Source organism: Carassius carassius, chromosome 22 (assembly GCF_963082965.1).
Source record: "Carassius carassius chromosome 22, fCarCar2.1, whole genome shotgun sequence".
Classification (NCBI taxonomy): domain Eukaryota; kingdom Metazoa; phylum Chordata; class Actinopteri; order Cypriniformes; family Cyprinidae; genus Carassius; species Carassius carassius.
This window is the reverse complement of record NC_081776.1, coordinates 14,068,774-14,093,310: the sequence shown is the minus strand read 5'-3', so window position 1 is coordinate 14,093,310 and position 24,537 is coordinate 14,068,774. Positions and strand designations below refer to the sequence as shown.

At 40.7% G+C, this 24,537-nt stretch overlaps 1 protein-coding gene across 2 annotated transcripts in view; it reads right to left on the bottom strand.

Moving 5' to 3' along the window:
• LOC132099017 (synaptotagmin-1-like) overlaps positions 1–24,537 on the bottom strand; it is a 196,278-nt gene that overhangs the window by 92,202 nt on the left and 79,539 nt on the right. For both annotated transcript variants that reach the window (XM_059505377.1, XM_059505379.1), the window contains exon 3: positions 2,105–2,187. The gene's annotated coding sequence lies outside the window, so the exon portion shown is untranslated. The remainder of the gene's footprint in view (positions 1–2,104; positions 2,188–24,537) is intronic.

Sequence of the window (24,537 nt, the reverse complement as noted above, 5' to 3'; positions counted from 1 at the left end):
TCCCAAAATGGCATTTTAACAAGTACTGAATCAAACACAATGCTTCCCCAAATGACTACTCAGCTTCCTTTACCAGGCCAGCTATACAAAAGATGCTAAGCTTGCAGGAGTACAGTGGTACTATTCACAATCAGATCATTTAACCTGCTGGTTTACTCAAGTATGACAGTGCTAACCAATTATTTGCACATTTAAAATCTATAATAATACGCGTATGTGTGTGTTTGCAGTTCTTTTGACCTTTTTTGGACATCTACATAGTTTGACCTCAAAAGTGTCCTTGCTGACTGTATGGGCTTTTCTACCTACTAAGTTTGAAACATTAAAGGACAACACGCTGTGTACTGAAATGCAATGAAAAGAACAGAGAACCACACAAATGTTGACATTAAACCGCTTTGAAAACTGATGAAATTCTTCCTTTATCAATACAAAATGTTTTTGTTGTTCTTCTTGTTCCTTTTACTCTTTTCTGTGGCTGAAGGGTAAAATTCAGCTTAATTTGGACTTACCCCTCCCCCTGAAGACTTTAATATTTTCTTGACAGCTTGACTATCCATATTTCACTAAGGTGTGTTTGTGTCTTCTCCATCCAGAGAGTGAAATTAATATTGCATTAGTCAAACTCTTTAACCCATGAAGGTGAAACGGATCGCTAAATCACACAAACCTTTTCACTTTGGCACCTCCCACATAAGAGCAAATAGGCTGCTTAGAAACTGAGTTGCAGCCTTAGCATTTGACATATTGAATGAGAATGACAGATTGATAGAGGCAGAGCATACTGTTTTTATATTATTTGGAGCATGTATTGATTTCCTCAGTGACTCAAAATGAGGTATTAGAACCAGGTAGAGCTCTTGTTGTGAGAACTGCTGAAAAGACCAGATATCAGAACGTTTAGGGGAAATTGCGTGACTAGTTTGGTCAGCTGAGCTGGTCAAGAGCATGGTTAAGTGTCTTTACAAGTCATGACGTCATGTTTCATCGAGTTTGATGATACTTCTCATTCTTTGCAGACCCTCAAAGGGGTGGTTCGGGATTTTTAACCCCGAACCACCCCTTTAAGGTAAGTTTGATTTCTAACATTATTCTCTCAACGGACATTTGCATCGATAGTCTAGTGTTATAATTGATTTGCGTTTGGTGCACTGTGGAATGGGTAAAACGTTTTTTAATGGCTGGCTAACATATACCCATTGACTCGTGCTAGCCTAGCATTGGCCAACTATCCAAATATAAGGACTGGATAATTTAAAAAAAAAATGTCTCCACTGATGAATAACAACCAGGCTGACCTAAAAATGAGGTTCGATGTCAAAAATCCCGAACCACCCCTTTAAGTATTTGATAAAAGAATGAGAAAATAGGTTTGTCTAAGCCAACCCCCAACCCCCTAAATAAAATAAAATTTGGCCAATCCAACATTAAGCACCTGGAAATTAGAAAGTTTAACATGGAAAGTTAATGTTGATATTTGTCAGAAAACATCATTTAAAAATTTTGAAGCCTATACATCATTTAAAGTCAAATATATCATAAAAATACTGGGACAAAAAAATGATAAAAAATATAATATCATACAATATCAATATAATAATTGGAAGTAACGGTTATAAAAATAATTTATATAATTATAAATTTGCAGTGTTTTAGCTCAACATGTAAAAAATATTTGGTTTTGGTTAACATGAAATTAATGTTATTGTTTGCTGCCTTGCTGCATCATGCTTGGTTAAGACGCTGTGAAAATTAATTCTGGTCTTAGATGACCGTTTCAGCAAGATGTGTTGCAGTGAACACTTGCTGTGTGAGGCTGTGCACAGAAGTTTTGTGTGGTATTTGACTTGTGTGTGCCATGCAGCTGTGTGAATTAGCAGTGTGAGGGGCGTGTGTATGGTTTGTTTAGATGCCGTGGTTGGCTGGGGGGCAGGTGATAAAGGCTGAGTGGACCGATAGAGGATGAAAGCCGTGCAGGTGTTTGGCTGTGAATGGACAAGGAACCTCTCCAGCCCCCTGGCATTTCTGATGAAACCAAACGGATGCATGCGTGTCTGTGTGTGTGTTCACATCTGGTCTTTGAAGCAACAGGACAAAGACTAACCTTTAACTCAAGGTAGCTTGCTGCTGAAGCTGGCCACAGACTCTCTCTCTTACTGGAGTCACAGGGAGCAGCGTTCTTCTGATCTGAAAATGAAAGAGAGAAAGGTCAACAAAAACTAATATATACATGACGAAATACTGGATTTCACATAAAAATAAAAATAAAATAATAATAATAATAATAATAAATAAATAAATATATATATATATATATATATATATATTAGCTCTTTTTTTTGATAAAAAAGAGAGGAGAAACACCAGAGACAATTTGGCTTGAGTCCTGTTTAACCTGTTTGACATAATGTTCAGAAACAGCTGAGATGTTCTTAAGGCACAATCAGTAGACTCAAAGGCAAGCATTAAGAAATAACCCATAAAGCTTGAAATGTCATTTCCTCCTGATGATTTTCTCTAAGGGGGTAAGACGAGTTTGGTATCGACAGGTTGGTTTCACAGCTGACATCTTACGTGTTCAATTGCAGGCTACTTAAATTGCATAATTTGCGGTGAAACTGCAATAAAAAGCAGACAGAAATCTTTGTACTACACCTACTTCATGTCACAGGCATGAGCTAAATTGCTGGCCACAGAGCAGGTGAACTTCGATGGAGTAACAAGAAGGGCTCTGGATAGTAAACAACAAAAAATAAATAAATGTCTATATGAATTATGCAATGTATTTCCAAGTTTTCTGAAGTCATACATATGATAAGAAGTTGTAATGGTAGGACATTGTTCACCTCTTTTTTGAATACAATGAATTCAGACATAATCCTCTTTTGGGATCCTGTTTTTCACATACTACATAAACATTAGGGAAGTCAGCATATTTGGCTGTTTCCTTATGATATTTGTGAAAAACATTGTTTTGGTGTCAAATGGCTTGTGAACATACTGATCTGGTTTACAGATGTGTTCATGAATCAGACTTACACGTCTCTGGTCAACTCACTTTTGGATGAGCTATCCCTTTAAAAACGAAATGCAGAATTCTCCTGAAAGCAAACAGCAAACTCTTTTCAGAGCGCAACACATTTGGCTAAAGCTACTTGAATGCTAGGACGAATTGTGCTATTCAACGGGCAGCATGTGGCTGCCAAGCTGAACAGATTGTTGAGGTGACTATTTAAAGTAATCATATGGACAAGCTCACACAGACTAGATCGTTTTTGTGTTTTTAATGTGAAAATGAAAAAGTGACTTGTTTTTGTCAGTGGTGAAGCCCAGTTATTGATAACTTGGCACGTGCACAACAGCAACAGCTGTGAGAAAGAGAAGGTCACAGAGGGAGGGGGAACAAACCAAGCTTCTCATCCATATCTTCTCTCTCTCCTTAGAGACTCTTTATCCCGGCTTTGATGCACAGATTAAAAGCTATTGGACTGGCAGATGTGAAAGAGCAATGCATGGATAGACAATCACATATGGAAAAAAGAAAACAAAAGCCCAACCTTTTATCGGTCAAATAAATAACACCTGGGACAAGAATGCCAAGATCTACTGAATAATTTATCTTGTATCAACATAAATGGGGGCATTCATGAACAATGAAGCCTACATGCTGTTACCGTTTATTTGCACACACTGCCTGCATTGTTTAAACGCAGATTCACAAAAAAGTAAAAAAAAATAATCAGGTAGCAGCTCAAACTTGTACACGAAATCAATCCTCCTGATTGGTTCTGAGTGCAAGGTTGTCATCATTATCATGATTTGGCATACAGTATTTTACAGCGTCACTTCTAAATGAATCAGACTCCTGTCATGATCAAGAGAAAATGTACACAAACATATATTAAATAAAGATTTTTTTTAATTCATACACTACCATTCAAAAGGTGATGGATGTTATTTTGTATTTATTTTTTAATATAAAAATATATATTTTGAATGATTGTGTAAACAAAATACTTTAAAATAAATAAAATGGGACAAATAAAATAAGGACATTAGCGATATTAATTGTCACACAAATAAAGCATTATAATTTACAAAGGAAGGAAGCCTGTTGAAAAGACAAAAGAGTGTGTTTACATACACAATTTCTTATTAATAACCTGGCAAGGTCATATAAATGACTAACAGGGAGTTTTATGTCAGAAATCTCAAACTGCTTAAGCAAGCTTGCTTCAACTGTTTAGTGAATTTGTCTTTCAATTTTGAATTGATTTGATTTGCCAACAATGATGGAAAATGGCTCCCTTATATGACGTACTGGTAACACCAAATTTATGTAAACTCTGTTACAATAAAATAAAAAATAGCTATAAATAATAAATCAATGTGAGTATCAGTATATTGTAAAATCAGAAGAAGATAGAGTGTTTCTGAATGCTGCTGATGTTGACCCACACTTTGCGGTGTGCTTTCGGTATCACTTGTCCCTGTTGCCTGGCTGTGGTCGGGTTCCAGTATTGAGTCCATTAGAGTTGCTTTGAAACTACTTATGTGAGGTCTGAACCGCTGCCAAGAACGAACAGCTGCTTCTGCGTGTAAATCATCCTGTATAATGCAGAGGCTGCAAGCATGAGAATGCCCAGCTTCCCTGCCCACCAATCAATGAAGCACCAGAAATCTGACGAATCCTACTGACAAGCTCTCGAAACAAACAACACGAGTGGCACAGTGATGGTCCCTGATGCCCGTTTGTCTGCCGTCTACCTCACCAGTTAATTAGTTTCAGCTGTTTTGTTTGTGGCCATGAAAGAATGACTTGTCATTCAACATCCCTGTCTCTTACAGTTTCCTTTCACGACTGGCTTCTCTCTTCATCCCTCGTTCTCTTTCATTTCTTCAGTCCTGCTCTACATCATTGTTTCTGTTTGGGAAACTGCTGTTTCCTCGTTTATGTTCTTTGTAGTTCTTGCCAAAAACAGGGTCACATTAAAATGAGAATGAAATGCCAATATTCAATTTGGCTCCATATTGCCAAGTTGTTTTAGTCAGCCTTTTGTTTACCTTTACTCACATTTCCATGAAGTATGTTTAGTTTTCAAAAACAATCCTATTTGAAAATGTTCCCATTGATCTGTAAAGTTGAACTTATTCCACTGTTACATCATCAGGTAATTCCATGCCCCATAATCTGCACAATCTCACATGCATGTTAATTATATACCATATGTTTTCACAGACAAAGGGATCTGACTGAGTCATAGTAGAGATGTACAGGGTTGAACTCTTTGTACTTGCACTAGTAAATGAAACACTAGCAAGACGCACAAATTCACTTTCACAGGCTTTTAAATTAAATGTTCCCTCCTGATGGAATGGCCTGCCCAACTCAATTCGAGTCCTTAGCCGTCTTCAAGAATCGGCTAAAAACATATCTCTTCCATCTTTATTTGACCCTCTAGCACTCTCCATTCTAATTCTATTCTTTAAAAAAATGTAATGTGTTAAGTTAATTGAGATTTGTTATAGCACTTGCATATCATTGCTCTCTTGTTGATTTTGATTCCTTCTATTGTCCTCCTAAATCGCTTGGAATAAAAGCATCTGCTGAATGACTGAATGTAAATGTAACCACCTAGCAACCACATGGAAAACACATAGCAACTGCACAGCTATGCACTAGTCACCACCCACCACAGCCTATAGCAATGAATCAGGCACTGATTTCAGAAAATCTAAATTTCCACTTGATATTTTTTTGTCATAGTGGAAAGAAACAGTGAGATTTACATGCCCCGTTTTTGTTCAATCATCTATACTTACCCTAGCTTAGCATTTCTCATTACATGCCTGTGCACAGCATCCCTTAAAAGGTCATTGATTGTAATATAACCAAAGCACGTGTTGAATGATGTTAGCCAACAAGCATCCAGAATGCGTTTACATGCTATCATGAGGCCAAACAGTGCAACCGCTGCAGATGGCAATGTGACATATTTCATATCCATATGCTTCATAACAGAGGAAAAGGGATTACATTCAATCCATGTCTATTTATTGCTTTCACGTCTCAATATGTAACTACAAGCACAGGACATGAAGACTACAACTCCATGGCCTTTGATTAAAAGTTGTGTAGGAGCAGTAGTGTGTATGACAGCGGAGATATTGAAATTGTAATGCAGTTTGAGCTTTGAGCTGTAGAGCCTGCTGACCCATGTGACTTGGCACTGCCAACTGTGACAGGCATCCATTTGATGAGTATCCATGAGGACACCCAAGACCCAGTTATGTCTACTGCTGTGCATGTAGGCCCATGTAGTACAAACACACATCCTAAACTATTTCCCATGACAGACACCTCAAAATCAAACACAGAATTCTGTTTTCAATTCTGAAGGTTTTATAATGTTACAGTCATATACCGTAGGTGTTATTTAGAATGGCCCCACCACTTTTTAGCCATGGTCAATTTAGTCCCCACTACTCTGTGAAATAGCTCACTAAGATGTGTTTAAAAACGAAAAAGATAGATTACAAGTGCCTAGCGATATTTCCTTGCATTTATGCCATATTGAGTGGAGATCTGGTGTTAGAATTTATTTTTAATGTTTTATGTTGCCATCAGTGGTGGAAAGTGACAGTAGCAATGTTCTCTTCTTACACTGCAGTCTACTGATTTTCTGTGACTGCCTTTCAATTCCAATGAAACCACTAGATGAAAAGCAAACAAATATGTTGTTGCTGCTGTTATAGATAAATTGACATACAGCTGCAATATGGCATATTAAAATAAAAAGTTATATTAGGCCACTTTAAAATACACAAATCATTTATATTCTAAAGGAAATCATTAGCACAAGACTTTGACTTAATTTGAATTGCTGACCAATGCATTTATCCAAGCAAAAGCTCAGAACTGCCAATAAAAGGGGCATAGATGATGTTAACAAATTAAAAAAATGTAAAAAAAAGTAAAAAAGCTGTCACGCATGGTTGCATAAATAGCACGAAGATGAAGGAATATCAACGAAACAAACTTTAATCCAGACAGAGTCCCTCAGGGAAAAAAAACAACAACATTAAATGCAAACAAGAACAGACAAAGCATACATTCAGCATATTTGTTTTTTAACCCTAATTAATGTCCATGAACAAAGTCTTTCCATTTCTGACATCCCAACCTTCTCATAATAAAATGCTGAAATACAGCTGAAGGTATTTGCTAGAAGAGATGATGAGGGTGTGATTGTCAGATGAGCAGTGTGCACTAGTTCTGGCATGTCATACCACAATCACTGCAGAATAGCTGGCTAACAGCTTCCGAAATGATTGGGAACCATCCCTCCCCACAGACCTCCAGAGCCTCTATCCAAAGCACAAGACCTCCTCAGCTGGAGGGAAAACAGAGCCGACAATCTGCCTCAACTGCTGCCGACTCATTATACTGAGGTGACCTCTACGGTGACGTCGCAATATGTAAACATGCGCCATTAGGGATGTGTTGCTCTAGATAACTTGGGCAGAGCACAGCATGACAGACGGTAAAAAATGATTTCATGACTTACCTTCTTTTTTTTTCTTGCTTTATCACCAACATTCCTCTCCAGGTATTTGATAGTCTGATATCGGAAGACAAAAGCAGCTCATCTGAGAGATGTGTTTCTATACTCTGCTGATCTATCTATCTATCCATCTATCCATCTATCTATCCATCCATCTATTGCGCTATTTGATAGCCTGCTATTGGAAGATGAATGGAGTTCATTTGAGTGAAGGTGTCACTCCACCCTGCTGATTTCCATCGAGTCGCTCTTATTCAAGTAACTCTTCAGGCACTGTCAGCCAACAACAACCCTTTCCATCTCTCCCCACTGCCACTCCCTTGAGACAAGGTTTTCTGGCTTCAGAAGAATGACATTCACGAGTCATACACTGTGCTCACTGTGGCCTTTCATTTCAAACCGAGTGTGTATATGTGTTTGTGGGAACGTCAGGGCCACAGTGCAATATAAATCGACTGAGGGGAGCCTAGTGAGTGGTTTGATGGAGGAATGGATGACAAATAAGAACAGTGAGGTGCTTTTTATTATCGGCAGTTGAATTATCCATTTCTCTTCTCTTTCTATGACTTTTTAAATCTGTTTTCTCCTCAAGGCCACCCCCCACCCTTCCTACTTTTTCCGTGCCGCTGTGCAGGAATCATACGTCTGGAGGAAAGACACGCCACACCCAGTTAAGAAGTGATTTCTGCAGCGTGCCTGGATTACTTATCCCAACATGACATATTTGCCATTCTCTGCCACTTTGCTGTAATGGCAGCTCCTGGAGTGAGTAATTATAAACTCAGACGTTTGTGTTAAATCGCGACCTCGTGGCACGGCTCCGGAATCTATTCCATGTTTACGACTAATAAGACAGGACTGTCTTTGGTAATCAACTAAAAGATGCCCTGCCTTGTAAGGAGACAAATATTCTCAAATATACTCTGTAAGTGTGCCTGCAGAGGAATAAACAATATATGTGGTAGTGCTCTCATACAAATTAGCCTAATTTTGAAACAAAACCTACAAAAAACATAATTTGCAGGGTTTTGATTTGTTTTTATTTCTAGCATTATATACTCCAAAAAGATTATATACTCCAAACCCTAAAGATAAATGCAAAACAAACCAGTGCTTTAAGTTCATATAACCAGTGTTGTTAAAACTTCATGAAAAACCTTCTGAAAAACATCTGAAAAAAATCTGAAAATGACTCATTCATCCTGTAGATATTATTCTCATCCATCAGTCCCTTTGATAGCTTTGTCCTTGTGCATCACAACCTTTCCCAGGAGCTGAAATATATAAATATTCCGCCTTAAATCGTGTCTTTTCAAGAGGACTCGTGTCCTGCACTTCAACAGCTCCACAATAGTGGACCTGAGACAATCAATTCAAGCTCTCTTTTTTTAAGGCAATACCTCTGGCATTGCAGTATCTCCAAGACAGCCTTTTATTCTTGAGATGGGCTCTGTCCTCTACTTGTAATGCCACCTGAGTAAACAAGATTCACCTTGATAAAGACAAGCGATGTTTTCTCCTTATTCAAGGTACTTTAAGGATGACTCATTCTCAACCGAATGGGATGCGATCTTTATGGCGATCATAATGTGTTCGGTAGATATCAACAGCGATTCAAGCAATGGCCTGATGGTAAACAGTACCCTCTCTCAAAATGAGGGGATTGAGAGGACAGGCTGCTTGTGTATGTGTGGGAGGAAAGACAAACTGTGAAGAGAAAAAAAGTGCATAGAAAATGATGTGCTGGGTACATTTCTCCAAGGGTCACGTGGCCAGCTGAAACGTGTCACTGATTTAGTACTCAGGCACATCCATTAGGGACTAATGAACGCTTTCCTGAAAGTGAGCACTGGTGGAGGCTTATAAATGGACTGCATCCAATAAGATAAGACTAGGATGGCATTACATGAGAGAGAGAAACACCTAGCATTTATCACAGTTTAGTTATGATCTTTGTAATTTTCACTCAAAAGTTCAATATTACTTAATATAAGGTGTTGCATTTAATATAATTGCTTAAAGAACAAGAGTGGAAACACAGGAAACTGGGGAAAACACAATGATCTATAGCAAAATCGAGAAGGAAGTATGTAATGTGAATATAATGGGTCTTTTTTATTTGTTTTTCAATAAAACATGTTAACATCCTTAAAACAAGATAAATGTCCTTTAGAAACAACACTGAATAACATATTAAGACTTGTTAATATGACGTGCAAAATAAAAACACAGAAAAGGTGGCTAACAAATTGTTAAGGGGAAAGAATTTCAACTTCAACCATGAAGTTGATCAAGACAGCAAAATGCCTTAATCTGGTATACCAGAAGTACAACAAAAATATGATTGGAGCATTTATTTTAAGATTGACAGGGGTGACAAAACCAGCCTGGGTGGGAAAAATGGCACGCTGGTGGACGAGAGGGTAACAGCCATCTCCAAACAACCTGGCAGGAGGTGCATCAGGGAGGTATTTGCTCCAACACTCTCCCTGACTCCCATTGTCATTGCCAAAAGCTGTGCAGGAACAAATCCATTCAAGTTGCGTGCACACATTTCCTGTCCGAAAGGCTGGAATCACCACAAATTCCCCCCACTGCTCAACCTGGCTCCACCGGTTCACCATTTTGTCACTGGAACGGTGACACTGTTTCTAAATTACATTCGTCCTGGGACTTGCTAGGCAGTACAAAGGAGATTAAATAGGATGTGTCAAATAATCTCCGGTGAATTGGCTGCCTGGCAAAGGGTGCCAGCAGACAAAGCAATGAATACTAGGGGTGTTGTTTTTTTGGGGGGAGACAAGCTTTATGCTTCACTAGGTTCGGGCCTTGGATTCCAGTTCCACGTTCTGAGCTTTGGACCCTGTTGTAGCGGTGATGTGAAGTAAACTGATTGTTATTCTGATATATACATGAACTTGTCCAATGGCTGATGAGTATGAATATGGATGTCAATGGCTTGGAAAATAAAGCTCGACAGAACTATGGTCCCTGAAACACTAGCTATTTTCAGAGACAAACAAGATAAAGACAAAGTGAAACAGAAAATGAGAGAACGGCCATCAGAGAGCAGCAGTGAAATGCAGTTTCTGAACTGTAGTGTTTTCAGTTCAAGATTGCCAACTCATCTATAGTCCTTTTAAAATATACATAAATGAAGTGCAGTAGGACAGTCGGCAGCCAACGTTTTACTCACTCGTTTCATCTTAAGCGATCATTATCCATGGGTTTGGGAAGAAAAGGGCTCAGCTGCATGGCCAATTTCACAGCCAATTCACAAGCACTCCTCATTTACAAAAATGAGAAGCAGTATGCCATATTAATGCTTTATGAAATTTGATGGCATCACCAAGTCTCGCTGCATAAATAGGGGACTGAGATCATTTTGGCACAAAATGGAGCACCATCAGAATAACACAACCAACTTTTGAAATTTGCTTTGAATATCAGTCAGGTTCGAGGCACTACGGAGCACTTCAGAGGATGCACTGCTATTAGCAAATAAGTCACAATCCTGTATTTTTCCAGTGCATTTCTGAAGCTTTTTGGAATCTGCGTTCAACCTTTTTGTCTGGAATAGACAAAGTGGCATTCTCACGCTGAATTGTAATCATGCAGCAAGTGTGCTTCCAGACATTGTTCCAAAATACGGTCTAAATCATTACAATGTTTAATTTTCCACTTGGTTCATTTAGAACACAGGTAAAGTTTAAAAAAAGACACACATCATGGCGGTCCCTGACCAGTTGTGTTGGTGCAGATCTGAGTGTAACTATGGATGCACCAGTATTAAAATTTTATCTAATATAAATAATTACTTTCATGTCATGAATAATAACCAATGCATGACCAATATTAAAATTATGTAATATTTTCCCTAAATTAATAAAAAAATAAAACGCTTAAAAAAAATCATGCATTAGGAATGTTCATTTCAGTTATTTTTCCTAACCGACAACAGACACTCTTTAACCGATTATTAAATGTTAAACGACAATATTATTTTAAATTAGAATTGAAGTAAATTAGAAAGGATAAGTGCCTGTGTCCCATTAAAAATACTAATGTTTGTTTCCCGGGAATTAATTTGACATGCTCAAAAACCAGCAAACAACAGAACAAGAGGATAGTCTTCATATCACATCACGCACCTACAGCGCTTCTGCGAACAGAGAATAACATAATAAAGTTACGCTACATATAGCTCAATATATGTACGAATAAATGAATAAATAGGCCTATACGAGAAATATATTTACTTAATAGATTAAGAAAATGAAAGAAAAAGAGTAACGAGTAGCCTAGTAACCTATGCAGAGTTTCGGTTCATTTTTGAGCTGCGCGAAAGGAAACAGACGGCCGACAGCGGCCTCCTATTTTTCTTTAGGCTTATTTCACAAAAGCACAAAGATTAATTTATTTGTGTACATTCACAATAAAAAGGCAAACCTTTTACAATTCTGATTATCTTTATAAAAGGATTAGTTGCTTCCACGGTCAGAAGAAAAAAAATGCATGTGATTGCCCCGGTGCTGCATGCTCTCAGTTAAGCTTTGTTACATTGACAATGCAGCCTGTTCATTATCATAATAAAATACAATTAGCCAAACATTCGTTTTAGCCTAAATGAATTTGTTTTGGCTTGTCGCTTATATTGCTATAACTTCTTATATTTTAAATTCTTGTTATTTTCTAAATACTATCAATTGAAGTGATTTGTTGTGGAATGAGGGGAACTAAAATAACCTAGCTATGTTTACAGTGCTTATTATAATGTTTGTACAAATTTCACATTAGGCCTATTTCTGAATGAATTTTAAAAAATGCGTCTAAAACTCGACTTGTGTTTTTCTTTCTCTAAAAACTTTTTTTTTTAATATGCGTAGCGTTAACCATGAAGCAAACCTTTTTAAATATTTTGATAAATAACTGAAAATAAATAAATACATTTTTAAACCATTTAACTGATTGTATTAATTGGTCAAAATTCTTAACGCTCGGTTAACGGTTAACCGGTTAAAATGAACATCCCTATCATGCATTTTAAACTGGGACTATAGGCTTAAGCGTTGTCTGTGAAACCAGACTAGATTATAGGGAATCATCTAAAATCTTTATTAAATTAGCAAGAAAATGCATAGAAATATGTATAAATATGTATTTAAATGAGTCATAAAGTTAATATGGTTTTTAGGATGGACCCATGCTGCCTATGCATAGCATGAGCGGAATCTCTTAGCTGGGAGCTAGCAGTGCCATTTTCCCACCCTGCTGCCTGATTGGAGGGGAACAGCATTGGAGAGGTCGTCTTGAATATGGCTCACAGGAGGAAGAGAATAATGCATTGATTTAGTGTGTTATCCATACATGCATCTGTTCCTCCTCTTATAACCTTGTGATGAAGTACAAGGAGCACCAGCACCGGCACGATCAAACACTATACAAGGAAGACAAGAGCTGAACACCCCACTTTGATCTTTATCACCTGTTCATTAGTGCCTTTGACCAGAATGATCAAAACAACAGCCTTGACTACAACTAGTAAATCTTACTGATACGGTTAAACCTATAGCAATTACCACCAATTGGCAACTTCAGAAGGTATACGCTGCCTTTCTACATTATTAAAGGAATAGTTCATCCCAAAAATTCAAATTAACTATTAATTAATTACTCACTATCACATCATTCTAATTGACATATATTTATATATATATATATACACATATTGTACATGTGTGTGAGAGAGAGAGTGTAGATTTATTTTAAGTTCAGTTTAATGTTAGGTAATTTAAGTACTTTTAGAACTTAATTTCAGTTATTTGCCAAGTTAACATTTCTCATTTCTAATAGTTTTTGTAAGTCTAGGATTTTCATCTAATATTTAGATTTTATTTCAGTAAGCAAAAACAATTTGAATAGTTTTAGTTAACAGTAACAGCGCTTACTCATTTTCATTACATTTAAAGTTTGACTGTATTTATTAGAGATGTTCGATACCCTTTTTCTCTTCCTGATACCGATTCCGATACCTGGGCTCAGGGTATCGGCCGATACCAAGTACTGATCCGATACCTGGGTGTGTATCTGTATATACAGCTGTATATACTACTAGCCCTGTGTAAATTGCTAGAATTATTTTATGGTATGCTTCAGACTTATCCCTTAATAAAACATGAACAAATACGTACATGGTGAAATGCTGTATTTATTAGAGTATTTTTATTATCTGACATGAATTTGACAGTAATATTATTTATTTTCTTAAGCGAAAAAGAACTTCAAATGCAGCCAAAAATCGAACACTGCAAACTAAAAAAGGTATTTTAGTTTTACAATATAACTGTATAAAAAACTGCAACAAATAAGTCTAGGAATATAAAAAATGATATATTAATCAGATAATCTCTTTACAACAAAACAAGTAAAAAAACAAGCAACCGTCTAGGCATAATTATTATTATTAATAGAGACGTATTAGTATTACTACACAGAGACATAGCTAAATCTACTGTAGGCTACAACAGTACCTTAATATATTGTCAATTTACTCACGTTAAACCGAACATTTATTTTGATGGGTTGCCACGAAGATCTTTGAGTGTCTGTGTTTATGATATGACATTTTTCTCAAATGAAACGGTAAATTCTCATTAAGTGACGTTTCACAAACGAATTTCGGGAGAAGCGTGCACGGATAATTAACACGGCCAGTTCATCATCATCAGCAATTACACTGGTTACCAATCAGCTCGAGAAAACGCCTATAAATAATCAAGTACATCCTACCTTCGTTATCTCTCGACTTTCAGAATTCGGTTCGCGCAGTTTGCCATCTCACCACAGACCCAATTTTCCATCCAACGAAGAGATCTAACGTTAGACCGGGGTTTTTTTCAGATCTGCTGCAATTCGCCGGCCCCATGATCACTCCTATCCCGCCTAACACAGCAGCCGAGCATCAAGCGTTATCGCGACACCTGCTCTTCTCAAACAGCCACACGCTGTGGCCAACAGACCATGCAAAGCCCCGAGCTCGCCTCGCTCGACACCACCAGAGAAGTAATGGGGCCGCGCCCCAGATCTCACCGAAGCAAAGCCTCACTCACTTGCTGCCGCGGCTCAGCCCTTCACCGCGGCTTCCGGCCGCAACGCAGTTCGAGGCCGCCTCCACTAGTAGCGCAGACCGTGTGTTGCAAATTAATATTTTCAGGTGAAGCTGTTAAAATGCAGGTTTCGCTGCTAAAGTTTGTTAAACGATGTTATGACGTAATTCTGTCCGATGTCGATGCCATTTTTATCCATGAAGCCAACAAGGTATTTTTTCAGAGTTGTTATCCACACCGAAATGTCTGAACCCATTAACGTTACACCTGCCTTACCATGCATGTCCAAACCTCACTCAGATGATACAGACATAAGTTTCATTAAATTTTCTGGCAGGATCAATTTATTTATGGAAATAGTTCACCATTTACTGGCGCGATCACTCAGAATTGATCTAAAATGCAACTGCCCTCGTGTTTTCCGCACGACCGCAATCGTGAGTAAATTTTCAGTTGTCTTTTAGGACTGTAATATGAAAAGCATGCAAAATAATTTTTTTTTTTTAGAAACCATGTGAAAGTGAATAGCACATAACTGCAAGTTAACTGCTATAAACATGTCTATTGGTAGAATGTGTTACAAGACTAAACATGCTTCGTTTTCAAAGCCTCTGTTTCTACAGTCCATACTACAACGTGAAAACAGCATCTTCAAATTTATCCACTCTGGAGAGCGTTCAAAGGCTGGAAGGCCAAAAGGAGAGGAAAAGATGTTCTTCAACAGGAACATATTAATGTGGACAAGGCTCGAGGAATTGTCTAATGTTACTAACCCCTCTACTTTCCCGCAGCCAACATCTACAGCAGCCGAAGCAAGCATAAGCTGCTTTTACTTGCAACACTGGCCTGCACATCCCAGTATTTGCATCCTGTTACTTCTAACCCCCCCCCCCCCTTTTTTTTCTTTTTTAGTGTCCTCCAGCTCAAGTAGCAGACATTAGCATAAGGCTGCCTCTGCTAGCAGTGCAGGCTACTCGGGTTCAAGACATCACACATCCCAACCCATTCGCAGGGCCTACAGCTACAGCAGCTGAAGCAAACGTGAGGCTGCCTCCATTTGTAGAAATGCCCACAACTCTTCCGCTCCCTCATGCTATTAATAAACCATTTTCTGTTCAGCGGCCTCCAGCGCTCGTAGTAAACACTGGCGTAAGGCTTCCTCCGGTAGTAGTGCAGGTTGCACATAGGTTCTTCAGGATTCCCTTCCTGTGACCAACAACACGTGAAGCAAGTGCGAAGCTGCTTCCACTTGCAACCCAGACCCCTTACTGTCTTCCTGCTGCTACTTACCTCCTTTTTCCTTTTCAGTGGCCTCCAGCTCCCGTATCAGACGCTAACGCGAGCATGCCTCCGATAGCGGTGCAGACCCATCCACAACCCCCTTTTCCGACAACCCTCTCCCCTACTCATGGCCTGCAGCCCCACAGTCTAACCCCAGTGTGACATTGCCTCTCATATTGGCGCAGGCCCCTATACCTGCCGTTCACCTCCTCTTTCCCCCTCTTTACATCCACTTTCGAAGCCGTCCCAAGCGTGAGCATTCCTCCGCTAATGGCGCAGGCCCCAATGCCCGCCATTTACCCTCTCTTTATTCCACTACCAGAACCGTCCCAAGCGTAAGCACATCTCCGCAGGCGGCTCCAGCAGCTATCTTTCCTCCTCCTCTCTTGCTCCCCCTTCCTTCTCTATGTTCCGCCGTACCCATCCCTCCGAACACCCTTGGCTCAGGCCCCGTTGTCCGCCATTCCCCTCCTTTCCCCTCTCTCTTCCACTCTCAGAGCTGTCCCAAGTGTGAGCATTCCTCCGCTAATGGCGCAGGCCCGAATGCCCGCCATTTACCCTCTCTTTATTCCACTACTAGAACCGTCCCAAGCGTAAGCACATCTCCGCAGGCGGCTCCAGCAGCTACCTTTCCTCCTCCTCTCATGCTCCTCATTACTTCTCTGTTCCGCCATACCCTAATGTCTCCATATAAAAGAAGATCACCGAACCCTCATCAGCCAACCCCCTTAATGCCAGTCCATCCCTGTTCACTCAAACTCGTGACCCACCATAACTAACCCTCTTTAAACATCCCCTTATCCATCCATAATAGCCCATCCTCACTCCAGCATCCCAGCAGTGCCTGCTCCTGCAGGAGCCTCTATCTGTTTTTCTCCACTGCCACAGCAGTGTCTGCTCCAGCAGGAGCGTCCATCTGTATTTCCCCGCTGCCGCAGCAGTGCCCGCTCCCGCAGGATCCTTTTTTCCATATTTCCTCAGTGCCGCAGCAGTTCTCGCTCCCGCTAGAGTTGGGCGATATGGTCATTTTTTCAAATCGTCATATCGTCAGCCTGTAAGATCAACAATGCACGATATTATCATGCATGGGTGGAGCTAAACCCTTTGTTCTTGACAAATCATAACTATTGGATGTTTTAAACCGCGCAGGTGCGCGAGAGAGAGCCTATGGAATCACCAATAATCAAAAGCCACCGCCCCCTCCATCGGTTTCGGAGGATTTCACCAAAATCACTGGTCCGCTTCTACATGGCCCTCCCAGCCGTTAGATTTTCCCCAGCCATTAATATCCTCACCCCTTTTCGAGCTATATCATCTTGTCCTGGCAGCCTTTCTGTGGGGAAAAGAATGGTCCAGCATCGTTATTCACTGCGATAACGAGGCTACTGTACATTGAATTAATAATGGCCGTTCTCATTCACCCACCTTAATGCCCTTTTAAAGACGTTTAATCTGGATCTCCGCTAACGATCAGTTCATCATAACCTAAAAACACATTCCTGAGGCAAGTTTTGCCTTTCAGAAATTCAGGCTGTTGGCACCGCAGGCGGAACCACTCCCAACCCCAGTACCTCCTTATTCAGAACTAATATTCCTCTGAATCATCCTCTGAGACCCCTTCTCGAAACTTCAAGAGATTCTATTCTCCAAGCCATTTCCCCAAGTACCCTGCAGTCATACTTCACAGCATGGAAATGCTTTAAAGCATTCCACTCCGCCTTTAATCTACCGTTCCCTGATTTTTCCCTGCTCTCCATCACCTCATTTATATCACACCTCAACCTTAACAAAACCCCTACAAGTCAGCTCCATCAAAAGCTATCTAAGTCGAATCCAATTTTTCCATAAACTCATATTTGGTTCACCCTCACCCCAAATAGCCAATTCACAGACCTCCCTTCTCAAAGGCATTCAAAGAGCCCACCCCACGCGCCCAGACTCCAGGCAGCCCATAACCTTCGAAATCCTGATTAAATGCATTTCTACGCTTCGCAAAGGTTACCATTCCATCCACACTGCTCGAACGCTAGATGCCATGTTTATTCTAGCCTTCTTCGGCTTTCTCAGATGCTCAGAGCTCACTACCACTTCCAGCTTTAATCCAAATATCCACCCCACCATTTCTGATCTAGCAGTCCTGGACAATGAAGCCATGTCATTTCATATAAAGCAAAGTAAAACAGATCAGACCATGAAGGGCCACTTTATTTTTATTTTTAACCTCCAATCACCTATTCTCCAATACCAAACTCTCCTAGCCTTCCTCCAGCCCAGGAAAGCCCAAGCTAAATCCCTTTCCGACCCTCTTTTCACGGACGACTGTAGCCGCCCCGTCTCCCGTCTTTGGTTCCAGAAACACTTGAAATCTGTCTTACGTCTGTCCGGCATCTCAGCTGACGATTTCTCCAGCCATTCCTTCAGAATCGGTGCAGCCACCACAGCGGCTTAAAATGGCCTTTCCCAACATCAGATCCAAACACTCGGTCGCTGGTCATCAGAAGCTTTTAAGAGCTACATCCGATCAGACCGCGTAAATCTCAAGAAAGCCCATCAAACCCTCATCAGCCACCCGTTTTTTTTTTCCCTAGCCATCTCCATTTCCCAATTCCAACAGCACCCCGCTCCTTCAGGAGCCATCATATATTTCCCCCGCTGCTACAGCAGTGTCAGCTCCCGCAGGATCCTTTACGTATTTCCTCACTACCGCAGCAGCGTTGGCTCCCGCAGGGGCCTTTACGAATTTCCTCACGGCCGCAGCAGAGTCGGCTCCCGCAGGAGCCTTTACGAATTTCCTCACTTCCGCAGCAGTGTCAGCTCCCGCAGGAGCCTTTACGTATTTCCTCACTGCCGCAGCAGTGTCAGCTCCCGCAGGAGCCCTTACGTATTTCCTCACTGCCGCAGCAGTGTATACTCCCGCAGGAGCCTCTCCATATTTTCTCACTGCCGCAGCAGTGTCAGCTCCCGCAGGAGCCTCTCCATATTTTTCTCACTGCCGCAGCAGTGTCAGCTCCCGCAGGAGCCTCTCCATATTTTTCTCACTGCCGCAGCAGTGTATGCTCCCGCAGAAGCCTCTCCATATTTTTCTCACTGCCGCAGCAGTGTCAGCTCCCGCAAAAGCTTTTTCCATATTTTCTCACTGCCGCAGCAGTGTATGCTCCCGCAGGAGCCTCTCCATATTTTTCTCACTGCCGCAGCAGTGTATGCTCCCGCAGGAGTCTCTCCATATTTTTCTCACTGCCGCAGCAGTGTCAGCTCCCACAAGAGCTTTATCCATATTTTCTCACTGACGCAGCAGTGTATGCTCCCGCAGGAGCCTCTCCATATTTTTCTCACTGCCGCAGCAGTGTCAGCTCCCGCAGGAGCCATTCCGTATTTTTCCACTGCCGCAGCAGTGCCAGCTCCCGCAGGAGCCTTTCCATATTCCCTTACTGCCGCAGCAGTGCCAGCTCCCGCAGGAGCCTTTCCATATTCCCTTACTGCCACAGCAGTGTATGCTCCCGCAGGAGCCTCTCCATATTTCCTCACTGCCGCAGCAGTGCATGCTCCCGCAGGAGCCTTTTCCATATTATCCTCACTGCCGCAGCAGTGTATGCTCCCGCAGGAGCCTTTTCGATCTTCCCAACTGCCGCAATAATCGCGTCTCCAGTGGGAGTTCCCATCTCTCTTTCAAGTGGATGCTTCCATGGAAGTAAAATAGACACTGCCGTAACATTTATACACCAAAAGACGCCCAGCACCCATCTAACATTTAAGCACAGCTTTTGGGGAGACGTAAATTTGGTTTGTAAATTTGTAAACGTAAATTTGCTGTCCCGTTCTAATTGCTTTTTGGGGAGCACTTGGGCTAAGCCGAACTCCGAGCTCAGACCCCTATCCCCGGACGGACTAAATAACCTTTATTTAATTATAAGTAAATGCGAACTCGTGAAGTGACGTTTCACAAACGAATTTCGGGAGAAGCGTGCACGGATAATTAACACGGCCAGTTCATCATCATCAGCAATTACACTGGTTACCAATCAGCTCGAGAAAACGCCTATAAATAATCAAGTACATCCTACCTTCGTTATCTCTCGACTTTCAGAATCCCTCCGCCACCCCGATCTCGCACCTTCAGCCAAGTTTCTACCCCAGCTCAGGTAGAAAAACTCAGGGGAGCACTTGGGCTAAGCCGAACTCCGAGCTCAGACCCCTATCCCCGGGTGGGGGGGGGGGTGCCCCGGGCTCGGGAGTCTTGCCAGGCTCGGAGCTCTCCCCCCGGACAGCACGCCAAATACGCATAACCTTTATTTAATTATAAGTAAATGCGAACTCGTGAAGTGACGGTTTATGCGTTCGTGTCCTCACATAGTGACACACGGCAGAGACTACAAAACAGCGAGCTCCTGCGCATCTGTGCCCGTCACCCACAGAGACGTAGAATTTGCAGGAGTAATATTTAAATAGTATTTTGCAGTTTAATATTCACTGCAAAAGACACTAGTATATATTCGGCTACAGTCTGGAGCCCTGCGCTTAGACTAACACGGAAGCGACTGAATGCAGCTGCGGGTACCGAATATACTCGGGAGTCGGTTACTTACTACCGGTACTACAGAGACGCTGGTATCATCACATTTTTACATTTTCAGCACCGACTTGGTAGTGAAGTGCCAGTACTTGTGGCATCCCTAGTCGCCGTTTTACTGTCTGGTTGGTCCAGTCTGAAATACTGCTAAACAGCGGACATTGTGCTAACCACTGATCTATAATATAGAAGCGGCTTCACTGTCTGTTGGCAGTTTAGAACAGTGCTACTAACGCGTTTTCATTTCTTCTTCTTAACTAGGTCTTGAAAATGGTATCGGATCGGTATATGGGTTCATGTACTCGCCGATGCCAGAATTTGTTGTGGTATCGGTGATATTTCCGATACTAGTATCGGAATCGGAACAACTCTAGTATTTATTGAGTATATGTTGACAATATATGAATTTTTTTTTTTTGTGAACTATCCCCATAATACTGAAGTCATATTAAAACAAACAACATGTTAGGTGCCGTCCTTTTGTAAGAATTGCACACTGCACAATTATCCTGAAAACCAAACAATCTGTTTGAGCACCATAGATCAATGTGCATGTTTATGTACGTAGTAACCAATAGACCACAGCTCTGACGTGCCGCATCACAGGTGCCTGTAATTTCCATCACAAAGTGGTGAATATGCTCATTTAGTTTTTAAATAACACACTCCTTCATTTCCAGTCATATAAAACTGAAGTGGCACATACTGACTTTCATAAGTGACATTTTCTCTTTTTTAATCACATTGAATGCCTTGTCAAAAATTAGATGAAATCCACTTGTAAAAAGGTCAAGTTGACTCCATTCGAATATTGTGCACTCCACCATATGGGCATTGTGTGCTGGCACTCTCTTAGCACCAGCAGCATTGGGCTTCATTAAGCCTACACAATGTGCGACAGCACCACAACATGGAGGCTTGGAATTACAGATTTTTACACAAAGCCAATCAGACTTCCACCCTCACCTTTTTAATACGATTTTCCTCCTGGCCTCTCCAAGGGAGGGATCAAAGCAAGCCTAGGTCAGTAAAAGCTTCACTCAGGGACCTGGGCGAGCGACTTTCATGTGCTGGTGGTCATTATAGAAAGTGGATGCCCTGCAGATGCCTGTCCTCTTTTCATCTCTAAATGCGGGCCTTTACAGTTGGGTCTGCATATTGTCTTAGCAAATGGGGCTTGGGGATAGCAGTTTGTGTTGATTGGACAGTGTGCTTTTTTAGTAGAAAAGACACAGGGGCCATCACACACAGTGAGGCAGCTAAGGTGAACATAAAACACCGTGTGGAGCGCAGAGTGTAATAAAACCCAGTTACAAGGGGGAAGTGGCCAAGTCTCTTGTCCCCCACTGAACGGTATGACCATATATATCCAAAGGTGGGCTTTGAAAAAATGTACCCTGGCTTGTTTATTTCCTGCTGATAGCCTGCCCTTTGGCAAGGAACATTCAGCTCAGCAGGCCCAACCACACATCACCTGTAGATTGAGACAATGATGACCTTTTTTTTTTTGCTGAATAAAAAACCAGAAGCAACTAGATATTTGCATTATTAGCACATTAGCTGTAATGTTACTGCATCCGAGGTGAAGATATTTCAGATTTTGTAGCTACCTAGTCTCGCAACCTAACTCCTGACCATAAGAATGTAGTCTTGTATGCTTTTTTAGGCTAAAAATCAAGCCATCCATGAAGGAAACTGTCTGACCAAAATATAACTGGTCAACTACAGTTTGTTTTATTGTGATTTTGTCTATTACTGTGCTATCAACTGATTCATTTAAGCCAAATGAATAATTGTGCTTGCAACAGAAATAACATAGGTTCAGATGCACTATACGAATGCACTAAAAGTCACTTTGCATAAAAATATCTGCCAAGTTTATAATCTACCCCATCAATGGTAGCTGTATTCTGGCTGTCATCAACACAATGTCATTCTCTAGAACATTCTCTCTTGCCCTCTCTCTCTCTTTTTAGTTGGCTCTCACTAAGAACAAAATCATGCTAGAATGCTTTCTTCAGCCTCTCTGGGGAGATGGCTTGACCTGGACACTGTATTGTGGCCCAAGGTAAAAGGTCAGTGTAGAAAGGGGATGACATTTCCAATATGCTACTCGCTTTGGGAAAGGAAGAACAGAGCAAAGAAGATAAGACACAGAGAAAGCTGGAGATATAGAGAGGGGGATGTGAAAGAGAAGGAAAGCAAGATATAGCAGGTAATTAGACAGTGTAGGGCATCATTCAGTGTCAGCTTTTAAAGCTTTCTGTTCTCACATTTAAAACACAGTTCTGAGTGTTTTATACAGTGTTTCTATCACAGCATTTTCTTATGTGGCGTCCATCTCATATTAGTAATGGTAGTATACTGTGATTCCATTCAAGACTCCATGGAAACATCACACATTATCTCCTTCTTGTCTCCTCTCCACATTCTTGGCCATCGTTCTTCAGAGGTGTGAAAATCTGTGACGTGGAAATCAGAAATAACAGCACGTTCTGAAGTAGCTTTTTTGTTCCTTAGCAACCTCATTTAGGTCGGCTTTTATAACTCAGTGCTAATGATGACGTTTAGCTCTAAATATAAAGGGGGTGTACAATGTAGCTGTCACCTACAACTACGCTCCAATACACTGAGCAAATCAATGTATGTAAAAGGCCAAATTAGTTCCTCACAGGTTTATGAAACCATAGGAATGGACAAGTCTGCTTATCAAGAAAGACATTAAAAGATCTTGATTTCCATATGCCCATGTAATATTCTTGGATCATCATTACTTATCAATGTCTCTTTCCTTCCTTCTAGGCCACAACAGCTTAGGTTTGAGATGCCTGAAGCATTTGTGGAACGTCTGTACTGATCTGTAGCTTTCTTGTGTAGTTTCCTGTCCAAATTTGGAGGTGTTTGAGACCTCCCTTCTCATCTCCCGCACAGACTATGCTGCTTCTTAAGGGATTTTCTAGCTTTGACAGGTTGTCGGTACTTACATAGCTGTCTTTGGATTCTGGAGAAACTCTCTTCTTCTCTTCTCAGCAGGTGCACTAACTCTTCAAATAGTCCTTTTTGTTGCCAAAATGGTGAAAAGTAGTCTTCATGTGTATGTTTTTTTTGTTTTTTTTTTGATGCCGGCTAAAACTTGGTAATGATTTAAAGAAAAACTGTGATTAAATGGAGCAAACAATCACTGGAGACATAACTGGTGTAGCTTCGGTCCCACAGACTTGTGAATGGCCTTATCAAGGAAGACTAGCTCTTAAGCTGTACAATCCCGAGGGACATGGTGAGGTTATTTTGAGGTCATTTAGGAAACAAAGCATATATCGAGTTCAGGGAGCGGAAACACAAAGAACAAAAGACAAGACAACACACATGGGGCCTGCAATTTTAACAATGATAACCTTGACAGCCATTGAAATGAGAAATCATTTGAGACACATGCAGCACTGTAAAAATGTTACTGACTGTGACCTGACTGCTGCTTCTTTGTAGGTATTATTATATTTCTTTGTAAGTTAGCTTTTTGTATGGCTGCCCTTGGAATGACCCCCTCTAAAGGAATATTGCAGGTTCAATAACAGTTAACCTCAATTGACAGCATTTAATTTTTTACTTGACACTTCTTATATAAAAAAAGGGTTGTGATAAGGCACTTACAATAAGTGAATGGGGCCAATCAATAAAGGACAAAAATTGGTCCCATTTACAGTACGTCCTTTGTAATTTACAATCGATTAAATTCAACTTGTATTGAACCCTTATTTCTTTAAATTTATTGTCCTAAGGGGAGAACTAGAAAATATAGTAGATGTAGTTCACTTCTCTTGCTGATGCATTAATAGAATATAGAACATGGTCTATGTACTAGTAAAACTACTGTTATGAAACTTTTATTAGCCTGACACTTCAACGGAAATATTCTGAACTCTTCTACAAAGAGATACCCTTAACTGACCGGGACAGGTGGGCAGCTACGAAGGGCTGATCTCAGGAATGTGTACAGATAAAGAAGGGTAGCAGAAGG